At 35.5% G+C, this 15,366-nt stretch overlaps 1 pseudogene; it reads left to right on the forward strand.

Moving 5' to 3' along the window:
• Window positions 1-12,335: 12,335 nt before the first annotated feature.
• On the forward strand, window positions 12,336-12,764 carry LOC118013795 (annotated as a pseudogene).
• Window positions 12,765-15,366: the final 2,602 nt, after the last annotated feature.

Raw genomic sequence — 15,366 nt, forward strand, 5'->3', positions numbered from 1 at the left:
AATATTGCTGAAAAGTTTCTTTATAAACTTTTATCTTATATATCTCTATTTACGTCACTTCTTAATTATTAAGTTGGTCATTAAAATTTCATGAGACATTAAGTAGCTATCATCTTATCTTTTTTGCTGACAAATTCTGTAAGAGATAACATGACCTCATTTGACCTTCAGTAAGCCTAGGTAGAATGAAAGTATTACTGCTAACTCTAAAGACATGCCTGTTTTAATTAAATGAACAAGCTTAAACTAGCTTTAATACTGAATATTTTCCCAGATCCCATGAACCTGAAATTCATTTGGATTAAGTTTCTATTACATTTCTGAGGATTTAATTTATATAAGTACTTAATTTTCTCTACAATTACATATAACTCTTTTGCAAATTAATTTTGGCAATATCACCTGGGTGTAGGAAATATCACACATCTACAATACACATAATCATAGACACACTTGAACGTAGAGACAGACACAAAGAGAAACTTTGGAATTCCCATCTTTTAAGTTTCTGCCATGAAATGGGTATAACACAAAACTCACTAATTTATAAAAGCAGTTGGATTTTTCAAATAACCTTTCCTCCTTTTATTCTCCTTCCAATAACAATTACCCCCTGAAATTTGTATGTCAAAGAGATGGACTAGATAAGAGTTCTGGACAAAACCCTATGGAATATTTACATCTCAAGGTCACAGAAGAAAAGTGCAAGTTCCTCCAAGAAGGACTTTGATTCTATAAGGCCAATATTTAAAGCCTTTTGAGGTACATAGAGAAGGTTTTGGGATTGGTAAAAAGAATTGGTGGACTTTGATTTGTTTCTGAAGCTACACTTCTGATCCTGTAAAGACTATATTTGTAAAACAAGAACAGCTATCTTTAATTTCTCAAAGAATTGACAACAAATTTAAACCAAAGGACTGATACACCCATTCACTTATGTTAGAATATTTTTCTTTCCCTCTGGGTACATTTAGCTTAGGGCAGAAAGACTAAAAACATTCTTATCAGGTTCTGAATATCACCTTCCAATTTGGCCAAGTTTTTGATCATTAAGTTATTAAATTTTTAAAAAATATCTTGTCAGATTTTAACTGGAACAAATAGTAGTTTGTTTTAAACAACCCCATGGACCTGAGAGGCATCCTCAAAAAAAGTACAAAATATCTTATCTTTCTCAAGATCTAGACTAACTCCCAAAAAGATCCAAAAGAAAGAATTGACAACCTGCATGTCCCAGGAAGGCAAAAAGCCAAGCCAAATTCTTAGGATGGAAAAATGAGTCAAGCAAGAAAGCAGTAGCTATCCCTGAGCAAGAAAGGATCAATAACCAATTGGTTTGGATGTAGAAAGGAAGGGACAATGTGAAATTTTATTTCCCTTTCTCTACTAGGTTCAGGAGGTAATCTATTTACAGTAACTTTTGAGGATCCTCCCTGGTTTTAAGAAATTTTTAAACTATGGCCCTTAGTTTGGCCTTTGACCAATGAGTGAAAGATACCTGTAGAAAATTCGCTGTAGCCTCTGCTGGTTTTATTTTAAAAGGACAATGCTTAATAGTCTCTTCAGAGTGGAAAGGCAATTCAAAGTAATGAAGGATTGTTGGAAGAAAGGAGTCAGGGACAAGGGTTTCCTGCCCTAAGAGGAAACCACCTTTAAAAAGATTTTACACCACCCTGGAAGGATCCCTCCACCCTTTCTCACCCTTCTCTGATAGGTAGATGCCAAAAACCTGATGGGCTGACAGGCTCAGGGAGGGTTAATCAGATTAAAACAGCCCATGAATGAGCCCATAAAAACCCCTAAACTTAGAAACTCCAGTGGTAACCCTCTAGGGTCCCCTACCTCTTCAGGAGCTTTGTACTATTGTTCAATAAGATTTATTGCTCAATAAACTTTGCTTTGCTGCCCACCATTCTTGGTTTGGTCTACCTCTTCACTCTTTGAAGCAGAATGACCAAGAACAGAGGGCACTAAGGAAAAGAAATCCCGTAACAAAAAGATTACCAGAATGAGTACTCAAATAAAGGATAGAGGGGAACAATGGAAGTTATGTCCATCTTATATGTCAGCTTTATAGTCTCTTGTTTTAGGTAACTTTTATCTCTTTTTATGAAGTTATCTCTTTTTATTAACTTTTTGCAATGAATCTTTTAATAAAACTATTTTGGAATTTTGAACCTTTTGGAGGCTTTTGCATGCCAATTAAAATAGGTATCCCATTCTGTTTCTTTAATTTGGGAATCCTTGCATTCAAGTACATTTTAAAAAATAATCTTATTTAAATGGAACATTCCCCATAATGGCTATTGGACTAGTTGTCTTTAGTAAGATTATGCCATTTTTATAGGTATCTACAGCTTCCAGGACCACAGTTCTTAGATATAAAATTTTAAAAAAGACATCTTATGGCACGCTCAACTCTTTGGATATAAAATACCTCATTTCTTTTAGCTTAGGTCTTTAGGTTTCTGAGAACAAAGCTAATATGCAAGAGGGATATGCTGTGGGGTTGGAGATTGTGGGGTATTTTACAGTACTTTGTTGCACTGAAATTTTCTTGAGGTTGGCAGATGAACTAGTGTCAGTCTGATGCCAACAGGCCAGGTCTGAAGACCCAGAGGAAGGTCCCAAAGGACAAGCCAAGAGGACCCTTGACTGCACGCAGGATGGTGAAAGCAGGAGGTGAAAGTAGAGTTTATTGAAGATACAGAGAGAACAGATATAGAGGGACCATCCAGGAAAGAAGCATGAGTCTCATCTTTGTTTGAGGTCTGGTCCTTTTTATTGAGGATGGTGGTCTGGTATACATGTCTTCTCAGGTATCCGGGAAACAGAAGGCCAAGGTCCAAGGGTCCATGATAAGACACTTATTCCTTGAAGCCAGGGGTCTTGCATTGAGATGTCTAGCGCCAATGGTTTAGATATTACCAATTGTGCTGGAAAACTCCAAAGATATCATTAACTCTTTGTCCCTTACAAGGAAGACATATATTAAGGCATGTGTAGGGCAAGGATACAGGTCCTAGCAAGAATAGAAGAAGAAGTAAAGGGGGGTGGGGGGAACCAACAGTTTTTTTTTTTTTTCTTTCATGGGGCCCCTTTGATTTCCCTGTCTCATATCTAACCCATTCTGTAACCAACTCATCCTCACAGGAGTCTTCTTGAGGTGGCTAGTGCTCTAACAGGCTTTAAGTCCTCAGCCCATGTCCACCAAATTTTGCAGCTTTCTGGCTTCCAAGATCCTCATTAGCAGGACTTTATTGGACCCAGTTGAGCTCAAGTTAGACCCAGTCCAACGCCAGGACTAGTTTAGTTTTTCAGTCAGACCCAGTCTGATTCCTGTCACTAACCACCACCAATTCCCATGGAACTTTAGATTGAGGAAAGGATCGAACCAGCAGACTTCAACATATGGGGACTGTGGACTGATTCCACAGAAATGAGGAATTTCAGCTGCCACCAACAGCTCCTAACACAGAATCTGGGAGTCTGGGTACAAAACCAGGCCTAGGGTTTCTAATCAAATGGGAAACTGACTGGAAAGCCAATTAGATTGGGAACTCAATGCAAAGAGAGCAGAGCTCAAAACGAAGAGAAACTTAGGGCTCACAGAAATGGTGAGAAAGAGTGAACTCAAAGTGCTTATGGGTACCACACCTGTTTCTCCTTGTCCCTGTATGCCACAGGAAGTTTGTTTTGATTACCATCACTGTGACTAAATCTGTTAAAAAAACCAAAACAAAACATTCAGCTGAGTAAATTTAAAGATCTAATCGGCTGTATTCAATGATTCATAAATTGGGCAACACTCCATTTAGCAAATAGAGGGGAGATCTGAGGAGTTGTACAAAATGAAGATTTTTATCAGCAGAAGGAAGTTAAAAGAATGGATTATTTCAGCCCAGGTTACCTCACCTTATGGGAAGATGGGGTCTTACCATGCAAAGCATATCACCAATGGTAATCTGAAAATTCCAGACTGATTGGCTTAAAATTTCAGCCCTGGGAGAGACTGCAACTGCCATTAGATTAGGCTTTAAGTCTTGGTGGAGCTTAGCAAAAGTGATTCCATTTTGGGTCTATTGTTTCTTTTCAACAGGGTAATGATAATTATTGGATTTTTTATCATTTGTAACAAAATTCCATAGTATAACATTATGCATACCAGTATTATGAGCCATTTTACTTTTAATATTGTATCAAGTTCTATTTATGTATAGGTTTTGTGTTTTAGTCCTAATGTGTTTTTTTTTAAGATTTTATTTATTTATTTATTTAATTTATTATTTATTTATGAGAGAGAGAGCGCATGTGAGCAGGGAGAAGAGCAGAGGAAGAAGGAGAGAATCTCAAGCAGACTCTGTGCTGAAAGCAGAGCCCAACTTGGGTCTCAGTTGCAGGACCCTGAGATCATGACCTGAGCCAAAACCAAGAAACCAATGTCCAACTGACTGAGCCACCCAAGCACCCCTAGTCCTAATGTTTTATTACTATTTTATTGTTCCAAGCTTAAACATTTTGAAAATATATTCAACACTACTATTTTTGGCCAAAGCCCAATTTAAAATCAGGCTATCTAGAAAAAGTTCTCAATTTTTGGTCTGTTTATAGGAGTACATTTTATTAAGGATAGTTAGTATGTGCCTAATGAAGGGAACTATCCAAGGATAAGTTCTGAAATTTTGGAAAATGAGCTACTGTTTTAATTGAGGTTTATTGGAAAAGTGTTATGGTAGAGTGAGATTATATCTAAGAACTGTGTAAGAATATGGATTTAGGGTTTTAATGCTGACATAATTATTAACAGTACCTTCAACCTCAAAAATGTTCTGTTTTGACAATAAATTATATAGTCGTTCAAAAGGCAGAATTTGCCACCACAAAATATGCCTCTTTGGCATTAGGATTATCTTCAGGTGATTATTTTTAAGAAACTATGGACACAAGAGAAGCTCTGAAAACTGGCAGAAGTTATCCTTCTGTAGGAAACATTTACATCTATAAGAAAAATCTCCATTTGCAAGGGTGACTTCTTCTCTATACTAGGAATAGGAGGATAAGAAAATCTGTAGAAAATAAAAAGGCACAGACTTAAATCTGCATAACAATCATGCACTTATTTAGGGTTCTTTTCCTGAAAACTGGGCTTTCCCAGCCCAGTCTCCTTTTGTCTTCAGGTGGAGATGATATTTAAGGTGATGGCTTTGGCCATTATGTGGAATTACTCCATTTTTCTGGGTATCCCTCATGTATACAGAAGGTAAATAGGTAATTGAACCCAAGTGTGTCTGCCTGCCTGATGTGCAACAAAGCCACTCATCAAGACATCAAGTATGCAGCAAAGAAAGGGTTTATTTGAGAGGCAGCCAAACAAGATGAGAGGCTAAACTTCAAATCTGCTTCCCCAAAGGGGGAGGGAATAAGTTTTTTTTATAATCATAGGGGTTGAGATTACATACCTATTGATGAAAAGGGTGGGGAAACTTACGACTATGCATGAGGAAAGATGGAGTATGTGCATTGAGCAAACATATATAACATATATTCCATGTTCACTTTGGGGTGGAGACTTAACACCAGAAGGAGGAGAAATTTAGGCCCTGACCTCAGGATTATTTTAGGACAAGAAGAGCTGGTCTAAACTGGATGGGGCCTTGGGCTCATTATCTCAGGTAAGTAATGCAGGGCCTTGCTTGTTCATGGGCTGGAACCACATAAATTGACTTTGAATCCAGGCTTCCAAAGAGACAGCTAGTGGATTTGTTAGTGGGGTCTGAAAAGATACAAGAGCTGATTAGGAAGAAATAGTTCTCTGAAACACAGGCTTTAAATTTTCTGCTAGTTTTAAACTCATTAACCCTATGGGGCATGGTTTTAATCTCCTCCGAGTTATGATCATTCCTCAATCTTGAAGGAATTGGGATAATGACTTCTCTGGCTACTTCCCTATCTCCTCTGGTGAGGTAGGTTTTGGGTAAAGAGTGTTTTTTGCAAATCTTAGCTGTATGCAAAATCCCTTTGATGGTTAATATGCCTACATGTGGGGCTAAGCAGAAGTTTCTAACTTATAGGTTGTAACAACAAGGGAAATAGAAACAACATGGAGTCCAACATATTAAGTGTTTTTTTTTTTTTGTTGTTTGTTTGTTTGTTTTCCCTGTTACAAATATGTCATTAAACTTGTTCATTTTTCTTTGTTAGTTTGTCTTCTATTACAAGGGGAGTCTCAGCCAAGAACTTACAAGGATAGAGGGAAAATTATTTTTCTTCCCCTACACTAACCATCCCCTAAAGGAGGATAGAGTTTAGATAGAAAAGATGCAGTTCTTGAGCACCTCCAGTTTCTGATAAGAAATTCATAATATGCACCCCAAACCAAGTTTCATTCCCATGCTCTGTAGTCTCTCTTCACTCTGAGAACGTTTTCCTGGTAATGGTTTAACATTATCATGTCACATGTGTTCATAACATGTTTGCCTCATATACTGGGGGATATACGTAGCTACTGATCACAGGAAAAATCCTGCCCATTAATTAGTGTGACAGGTATAGGGGAGGAAAAATAGTTTCTAAGTGGTCAGAAGAGAAAATCTAAGAGAAACAGTATTTCCTATTATATATTTAAAGGTTGTAAGTAATGAACATTGAGGCTATAGAGTATGGGGAATAATCACGGACCTAGATAATCAGCTCAGAGGCTAATATCCAGAGGTAAATGAGAAGGAAAAATGCCATAGAAAAAATAATTGCATACAATATGGTATAAATGAGGACTAGAGTGGACCCTTGGTGATCTGTACACTGAGTCCTACAGAAAGATCAACATTAAAAAATAATTTCTCCCTTTAAATGGAAAAATATATGCAACCTACAAAGAAAACTTGAATTTCAATATTGTTTTCATTAATGAGGTTGAGAGTGTTGGACACTGTTTAAGTAGGCGATGCATTGCGCTGGGGATAGTGAAAAATGGTTGTATCCTAAGGACACATGTTTCAGGGAGGAAGAAATAAAGAAAATAAACTTGCTGTACTTTATGCACTTACTTAGATATTTAATATTACTATCAGTGAAACAATTGAAATTTGCAGTAATATGAACAAAGTCAAACTCTTCAAAGACATTAACTTTGCCTGATTTTGAGGAACCAGTATAACTTAAAGAAGAAAAAAAAAAGACTAACATTTTTGCAATAAGGAAGTTATAAACTAACTTCAAACTTTTCAACTAAGAGACTGGGCCTCTGTCCCATTTATTTGAAATGCAAAGCAGGTATTGGACTGTATTTTAAAGGAAAGTTGAATTGATCACAATTTGGTGTTTCAAAAATGGGAACAATACATTAAATATTTTCAATTAATGCAAAGCACAAGAAAAAGACCAGAAAGAACTATTTCTAATTTTACTCCTCATGGACACTTAAGTTAATTTTCTCCAGAACTCACCTGTAGTCCATATGACAATAATTCCTTCATTTAGGAAATCCCCACCTTGTTAACAGTGTGAGAATGTAAATTTGAAGTACTTTTGACTGGGAAAACTTTATCATAATAAAATAGTTTAATTTCCCTGAGCATGAAATATTCCCCCAAGGAATGGAACTATTAATGGCATACTATGATTAATTAATTGGTTCTGGGAACTATTATACTATATTAGTCACTTTCATATTAGTGTTCCCAAGAGTGACAAATAAATAAGACAGTGATTGTACTTCTACATGTCCAGCCCTTTCCTGCCAAGACGTTTTGCTGATGTGCAGCTTCTATGCAATTTCCCACAGTGTACTTCTCATCTGACTTAGTGCAAGCTTTGTTAGTTTAATGCTTAGAAATGACTCATGTCCTAACAGAAAATCTTTCCTCTCATTCCTTTTTGTGTTATAGACAACAGTGTCCCTGGGGGGCATGACAACTGATCCCAGCAGGGTTATTTACAGTGACATGTTAGCACTCTTGCCAAGGGGGATTGCTAAAGGGTACGTTTCTTCAATGTCAATTTCAACCCAGCAGCAATTTCTGCAGTTGTAAATAATTCTGTCTTTTTCATCTCTAGTCAGGTAACTGCTGTCAAATTAAAGAGGTGTTCAAAACTCACGGCACAATTTTGCTTTTTCATTATTATATCTGCAATTTGATTGGTGTGATATATTTTCTTGCATGAATGAGCAAATTTATAGAAAATTTATTCAACTAGAGAAACTTGCAATTCTTTACATGTCAGCCTTCTAAATTCATATTGCAATGATATTTGGGGACTATAAGAATGTAGTTCAAGTAATAATTTTAAATGTAATAAAATTATTTTTTTAAATTATTAAAGCTCACCTTTCATTAATATCATACACCCATTTAAACATTGAATTGTGTACGGGGCGCCTGGGTGGCTCAGTCGTTAAGCGTCTGCCTTCTGCTCAGGTCATGATCCCAGGGTCCTGGGATCCAGCCCCGCATTGAGCTCCCTGCTTGGCGGGAAGCCTGCTTCTCCCTCTCCCACTCCCCCTGCTTGTGTTCCCTCTCTTGCTGTGTCTCTCTCTGTCAAATAAATAAAATCTTTAAAAAAACAAAAACATTGAATTGTGTAAATATAAGAACTTGACTAAGAAACTGTTATGTTTCGGCCATTTCACTTACATTATTTAATCCTAATAACCTATGAATAAGCCGTTTATTGTTATACAAGGTAACTGACCCTCAGACACGTAAATAACTTTCCAAATCCACAAAATATTTGTCTATGATCTGAATTATCTGACACAAAATTTAACATACAGGCATACCTCGTTTTATTGTGCTTCGCTTTATTGCACTTTGCAGATAATTGTGTTCTTACAAATTGAAGGTTTGTGGCAAACCCTACATCCAGCAATCCCATGGGTACCATTTTTCCAATAACATTTGGTCACTTCACGTCTCTGATAATTTTGGTAATTCTCACAATATTTCAAGCTTTTTCATTATCATTGCATTTGTTATGATGATCTATGATTAATGATTATGACTCGCTGAAAGCTCAAATGATGATTAGCACTTTTTAGTAATAAAAGATTTTTAATTAAGGTATGCACAGTGTTATGTTAGATGCAATACTGTTGCGCACTTAATACACTACAGCATCATGTAAACATAACTTTTATATACACTGTGAATCCAAAAAATTCATTTGACTGGCATTATTGCACTGTCTGGAGCCAAACCTGCAATATCTCTGAGGTATGCCTGTAGTCTCTATGCCACGTTGCTCTCTCACATTTAAAAGGTACTGAAGAACACTGAATGAAGGTCAATGGCCTTGGTTTGCATTTCAAGCACCAAAGTGACTGTCACCCTTATTCTCAGACCTACCTTGAGATCAAAATAAATGCTGTAATCAATTTTCAGCATGACAGACATTCAAATATATGAAGTTAAGCATATCACCCCAACATCTCCTCTTTTCCATTTTCCTAGTACAGTTGGAGTTAGAGTCAGGGCTAAAGTTCCCAGTAGCTCACAGAATGCTTAATCCACTCCTGTTTCTCAATACTCCTCTTCATATGCAGTTGTCAAGATTTAAAAATATACTTTAGGTGTAATCTGCTCATCTCTCAAAAGTTATTGATTATTTTAAAGAGTACTTCTATAAAAAAAATAAAGAGTACTTTTATGAATGGGGCATTAATTCTTAATTATTTTATATGTAGTCTGCATTTTTTAACTCATTGATTTAACCGCACCACATAAATCTTTATTTTTTTTCCTATTTAGTATCTCATATGCATAATTTTCACCTTTGTGTGGGAGGGGAAAATACCAACATCTATTCATGATTGTGGGAATATGGAATTCAGATCATAATTTTCTATAAATAAGCTTAACATTTAGGAGCTTTTTAGCCAGCATATTCAGATTTTAGTGAAGAAGTACAAATAAAAAATATTTAAAATATTGATAAAATATAGATAATTAATATCAAGATATTTTTGTTTTTTTAGGCAACGTTTATTAGGCAATGTTTGTTAATAGATAAACTTTTTTTTTCCATTTTATCAATAAAAAATAAATGGATCTTAGACATCAACATATCCTCTCCTTCTTGGACAAGATTCTTACACATATAGACACATATATCACCAAATATTTACCTAAATGATTATTTTCCACCTTATATGGTTGATCTTGTTTATAAATATATTTAAGGTAAAAAGAAACAATTTCTCTTTAATCTTTTCTTTATTGCTTTACTTACCTTGTTTTGAGTTAGGAGATAATATTTACCAAGAGTTATTTATTTCAAAAAAATAAGATAAATATAATTTTAAGCTGAAGGAAAATGCAAAAAATGGCAACATTAGGATTGCTTTGATTCTTTGAATTTTGTATTAAACAATGGTATTATGGGAAATTAAATTTAAGTATACTCTCAATTTAAATGAAAAATGAATATAAGTTTGAATGCATTTATTTTATTTTCAATCAACTGAAAAAAGAAGGGTAAAAAAATCATAAATTATGATAAAAAAAGAACTTTAGATCAAAAGATATGATAGTTAATTATTCCAGAGAATCTCATATGGGAAAATTCCAAAGATAATTGGAATATTAATTAATATAATTAATTAACATAAAACAAAGTTTTACATTACATGTAAATGTCTATTGGTGTAAATAAGGTTCTTTGATTGGGAAATACTGCCCCCAGGAGAATGAGGTATTAGCAAATTAATACCTTGCTTTTATTAATTGTCAACATGTTTCAAATAAGTACTGTTTACAGGCACCTTGTATCTACTAATCCAGAGTAAGACATTGTCCTTACACTAAAGAACATTAATAAACTTAAATATAGGTGAAGTTAAGTTGCAATTAAATGAACAGACATAACAAAGATTATTTTTATTACACATTCTTCTTAACCATTAAAATACAAATTAAATCTAGTTAATTCTGTGAAGACTTGAATCAATTGCTAAGGTGTTCTTATAAGCTCTGATTGAAGTTCCAAAAAGCTAACATTTTGTCACTAATGAAACACAATGTGGCTAGCATATATAAAGCAAAATAAAATAAAAAAAAACCTAAACAAAACTAAACATTGATCAATTCGTGTACTGTGGACTGCAATTGCTATTATTTCTATAAATTCTATTATTTCTCTTCTTCCCATATATAGACATTAACTATCACATACATATCTATGCATTTTTTTTACAAAACAAAGTGTTATGATTCATGAATAGTGAAGAGTGACATTAATTATACTTTTACTACTTAAGAATCTTCTTACATGGAAAAAATTAAATTAGTAAGTGATGGGTTGTAATCCAAGTATAAATAATAAATAAATACATTAAAAAGTATGTTATAAAATATATTTTTAAATCAAACCCACCTATGACTGTATGACCACAAAGAACACAATTATATAGGAAATACTTTCTTCTACAATCTTTTACAAATACCTTTGAAAGATAAAGCACACTACTTGTCAAAATTTCACATAAAAAATTAATGCAAATTTTTAAGATTTAAAAATAGTGGTTTCCAGAATACTGATTTATATCCAAAATATGAAAATAATGTCTTTTTGATGTTTTTGACCTGATGAAATTTCCATATTCTGCATATAATATTTGTTAGTTGTTTATTAAGTTGATAGATCACATAGCACAAAAAAAATTCTTTCCCCTTCAATTTAGAATTTGTCAGAATTTTCCATGGGATATAAGGATAATGGAAAACAGGTTTAGTGAAGTGCCTCTAAAAGAACTTTCTAATTGCCTGAGTCTCAAATGGTGGCTAGTGCATATATCACAGAGTTACTATGTGACTTTGGACCAATCAAAAATTTTTGTCTCTAATTTATCTCATATATCAAATAGGGATAATAACACCTCCCACACTAAATTCCATACATTGTAATATGAATGTCATAAGAATATGTAGCTAAGGTGTTTTTAAAAATACAAGGTGAAAGTAAAGACACACGATTCAATTAATTAATTAACTAGTTAAATTTTTAAAAAAGATTTTAGAGAGAGAACAGGAGAGCAGGGAGAGGAACAGAGGGAAAGAGAGAGAGAGAGGATCTCCAACAGACTCCACACTGAGCACAGAGACCAAAGTGGGCTTGATCCCGGGACCCTGACTGAGATCATGACCTGAGCCAAACAAGAGTCCCATGCTAACTGACTGAGCAACCTAAGCACCCCCACATTATTTAATTAAAAAAATCTTTTTTCTCCCTCCTATAAAAACTAAGGGTCTGTACTAAGAAGGTATTCATTTTCTAAAAAGAAAAATGTTCATGTAAAAATGACCAAAAGCTCTTTGAGGAGGACTAAGGGGCAGCCACAACAGAGCTCTGCACACCCCACTACTGCTTCTCACTCCCTGCTGTTTGCTCTCCCCAAGGAACAAGTAGAGCAAGCAGCCACCCAGGGCAATGGCTTTTAAAGACACTGGGAAGACACCCTTGGAACCAGAGGTGGTGATTCACCAAATTAGAATTACTCTAACTGGCCACAGCATAAAATCTTTGGAGAAGGTATGTGCTGATTTGCTCAGAGGCATAAAGGAAAAGAATCTCAAAGTGGAAGGACCAAGACTCTGAGAATCACTATAAGAAAAATTCCTTGTTTTGAAGTTTCAAAGACTTGGGATCATTTTCAGATGAGGATCCACAAGCGACTCAGTGATTTGCACAGTCCTGAGATTGTTAAGCAGATTACTTCCAACAGTATTGAGCCAGAAGTGGAGGTTGAAGTCACCTTTGTAGATGTTTAAATCAACCTTTTATATAAATTATCAGTTGTCTAAAAAATAAATAAAAATGACCAAAAAAATGACCCCCCCCCCGCAAGATCTGAGAAAAGTTTGAAAATAAATTACAAAATTTGGTAAACATACTTGGAAAACTTGGGGTCCTTTATGCCTGGTCTGTGGATACCATTTTACTGATTTCATTCAAATAGAATTTTACTGCATTTAATTTGTTATACTCTTAGAGTTCATTTAGGTTTTACCTATATTAAAAGAGCTAACACATGTAATATAAAGCATACTGCCTATCTCATGTTAATAACTCAATACAAACTAGCTGAAACCAATATTTATAGCAGTCATAGTACCATTACCAAATTTTCTCACTGAAATTTCCTCCACTCAGAGGCATGTATACAATCTTTGAAATGACTCTTTTTTAAAAATAGCCACATCAAGTGCCTCTTTTGATTGTCCCATTTGTTTGTAAGAAAATTTCTCTCCACTTGTACGTAACAAGCTCTTCACAAGTGATTGGGAAGATGAAACAACCTGACAGAGTTCCTTCCGTTGCCTGCAAAAGGTTTTCTGAAGTTCAGCCGGACATCTGAATGAGAATTGAATGCATATATTATAACCTTGATATCTGAAACAAATTGACCCAAAGTAATGTTAATTACTTGCTGTTTGCAGGGGGAAACATGCATAGGATGGAGTAATAAAGCTTATGTCTAAGCATTTGAATTAAACAGAATAACCCATCAGGCTGTTTTGCTGTCAACACAGTGCTGTGCCTTCCTAGTGGTAAACCACACTTGCAATTTTTTAATGTAGTTTTTACCCTTATTTGAAGTTTAACACATACATGAATAGATTAATTAACAAGAGGTCATAGAAAAATAGATGAAAAATTCAAGGTGATGAAATTTCAGAAATAGTATATGAGCAAGGATAAAGGTGTCATCAAAAAAACAAACACACACACACGCACACAAACAAACATTTTAAAGGTGAAACTAGACCAACAAGGCTGAAAACACTGGAATTACTGTGGCAGTATAGAGGGAAATCAACAACAAAGATCATTGTTATATAGAAACAATTCTAACTTAAGGTTTTGTAAAAATAGCACACACTATATAGATTCTTAGCTACCCAATGTAAATGGGATACTTGATAGTGATGAGGGGACAGAAGGCGAGCTGAAGACAAAGCACAAGCTGACACCCTGCAACCTCCCCCCACTCCCCACTCCTGGGTGGGACATGTAGGACATTCTTCCAGGAATCTCCCAACTATCTTAATGTTAATGCCTTGCTAGAGGGGAAAACAACCTTAACATGAAAATGGCAAGGCCTCTGATATCTTGTAGTTCCTCTTTAGCATATGAAAGTTCTTTTGAAACCTCCCTTTTTCCTTACCTCCCCCAACCCCATAGTATATATAATCAGCCACCCCTCACAACTTTGGGGCAGCAGCACTTTCTGCCCACGGGTCCTGTCCCTGTGCTTTAATAAACCACCTTTTTGCACCAGAGACGTCTCAAGACTTGGCCATTGGCTCTGGATCTCATCCCACAGTACTTCACTTATATTCCAAAACCACATCAATAGTGATGGAGGAAAGACGTTATTAGGGTTTGAAGCCAATGGCCAAGAAAGAATTCTTGAGACATCTTTGGTGCAAAAAAATGATTTTATCAAAGCACAGGGACAGGACCCATGGGCAGAAAGAGCTTCACCAGGGTCATGCAGAGTGGCCCATTCTATACTTTCGATTTGGGAAGGGATTAGGGACAGCGTAAGTCTCTAAGGAATTTTGGAAGCAAGGTTTCCAGGACCTTGAGGGGGCTAGCTATTTTTGGGAAAAGGTCATTTATTACCATCTAATAAAACCTTAGTCATGAGACCCTTCAGATGTATATTGGTGGGCCATATGCTTGGGGGATGATTGCCAACACGTATCTTGGGGGTTTTAGAGATAAAGGAAGTTTCCAAAGGAATTTTTATACTTAAAGTAGACTTACAGGATCCTGGTGGGGGATGGGGGGGTGGGGCAGGGTGCTCAGGGTAGGATTGCCTTTTACCCTTAGCAAAGTATTAACATTGCATCAGTTGAGTCCCTAGAGGAATGTCACTCTGCCTGTTTCAGGGACTTGTCAGTGGGCTCTAGGTAGTAAGGAAATTTAATAATTTTTCTTCTGTTTTTGTTTCCCACATCAATAGGACAATTCATTAACTTGAAAAACCTAGTAAGACCTCTGTCAGATGAAGCAATGATACACCATCACTGAGTCAGTGCTGTAAGAAATGGGGGAAGCTTTATAACTGGAAGTAACAGAGGTCAAGAGAATAAAATACTGTGAGTTAAATTGTCAAGTCTTAAGAAATTAGATAATCAGAAAAAAAAAAAGTAGAGCTAGAAAACTAAAATTTCTAACATTGAATTTTGAAGTGGCAAGCGTGGACCAAGAAGACAATGAGGCTATGGCAACCACAAGTGTCTATTTGGAATCTTAAGGATTGTAATCCTGGAGACACACAGTCAACTGAAATCCTCGTGTGCATGTACATGTATAAATATGTAAGATCTATGACATGGATTCTTTCCACCTCAATTGTAGGGC

This window comes from Mirounga leonina, unplaced genomic scaffold (assembly GCF_011800145.1).
Source record: "Mirounga leonina isolate KUSES-001 unplaced genomic scaffold, KU_Mleo_1.0 Mir_154, whole genome shotgun sequence".
NCBI lineage: Eukaryota > Metazoa > Chordata > Mammalia > Carnivora > Phocidae > Mirounga > Mirounga leonina.